Source organism: Cicer arietinum, chromosome 7 (genome assembly GCF_000331145.2).
Source record: "Cicer arietinum cultivar CDC Frontier isolate Library 1 chromosome 7, Cicar.CDCFrontier_v2.0, whole genome shotgun sequence".
Taxonomy (NCBI): Eukaryota; Viridiplantae; Streptophyta; class Magnoliopsida; order Fabales; family Fabaceae; genus Cicer; species Cicer arietinum.
The window spans coordinates 2,007,104-2,008,278 of record NC_021166.2 but is presented as its reverse complement, the minus strand read 5'-3'; the positions used below and the strand labels follow the sequence as shown (position 1 = coordinate 2,008,278).

Below are 1,175 nucleotides of genomic sequence, written 5' to 3'. Positions count from 1 at the left end.
GAGGAGGATAATCACGATAAATGTTTCGTTTGCAGAGTGTAAAGGTGGTACTTATAAATAGTATGACACTAAAGTAAATATCTATTTGAAGAGAGTGATAGGAAAATTGAATAATATTTATCTCTTAGGATCTCAGAACCATCGTATATATAAAGTAATAACTTAGGTCAGTTGAGAATGAGAACAATTAATTCGACTGATATTTTGTTGTGATTCTTGGTATTATTTCTTCTTGACCGTTAACGTTAAGAGTTCAAAGCAACTTTGAAGTACTCTGGATCAAGTTATACTGTGTTGGGCCCATGTAACCGGGTCGGAACGAATTGACCTTGTACTAGTCCTGAAGAATTCCATAAGTGCTTAGAATCAAGTAGATATGACTACTTGTTTTGAAAGGAAAATAAAAAGTGAGCAAGTGTTGGAAAACTTTATGAAAGATGAATACTTATTGAAGCAACACATGGTACTAAGGTCCACATTCCGTGTACTCCGGTCTATCATCTATTTGTACTTTCATTTATGATTCAATTAATTAAAGCGGAAAGGATAAGATTTAAACAAAAAAAGTAGACAAATTTCAAAGAGAAACAACTAAACATTTTTCATTTGACAAATTATAATTTCGACAGCTCTCGCATCTTAAAAAAAGTATGAATATGAACGACATAGGGTACAATACATACAACACAAGGGTACTTGTCTTGCTGTCATGTTATATAAACGGATTTTATTGACTATTACTGTAAAATTAGACAATGCAAAACTCATAAAGTGTGCAAAGCCGTACGTACACCTTGTTCTTTAGGTAGCTCACTTCTTCATTCTACATTATAAATTGAAATAAATTATTTTATTTTTTTACTAAATTGAAATTATAAATTGAAAGATATTATTAAAAGTTGATAAATACCTTCACCTGGTCCCCATCTTTTATGCGGATCTCAGCAAATAGCAAGCAAGGCCCTAAAGAAAAGAAAAAGAGTGAATATTAAGAAGAATTAGGGAGTGACATTGGAAGGGAGGAAGTGATTTATGGTCTACCTCTTTCTTGTTCAAGATATAGTCCTATTCCATTCTACTCTATACTATTATAATTCCACAACTATAATGTTTGAACTTAAAAACAATTAGCTAGTTTTAAAAGCATTGTCATATAGTTGTTATATACTCTTCTT

The 1,175-nt window shown here is 31.3% G+C and overlaps 1 long non-coding RNA gene across 1 annotated transcript; it reads right to left on the bottom strand.

The window, feature by feature from the left end:
• Positions 1–581: 581 nt before the first annotated feature.
• LOC105852462 (uncharacterized) lies at positions 582–1,175 on the bottom strand. Its single transcript, XR_001144309.3, has 3 exons — positions 1,042–1,175; positions 911–963; positions 582–823 (listed from the first exon to the last, which is right to left on the bottom strand). It is a non-coding gene; the product is annotated as an uncharacterized lncRNA (long non-coding RNA).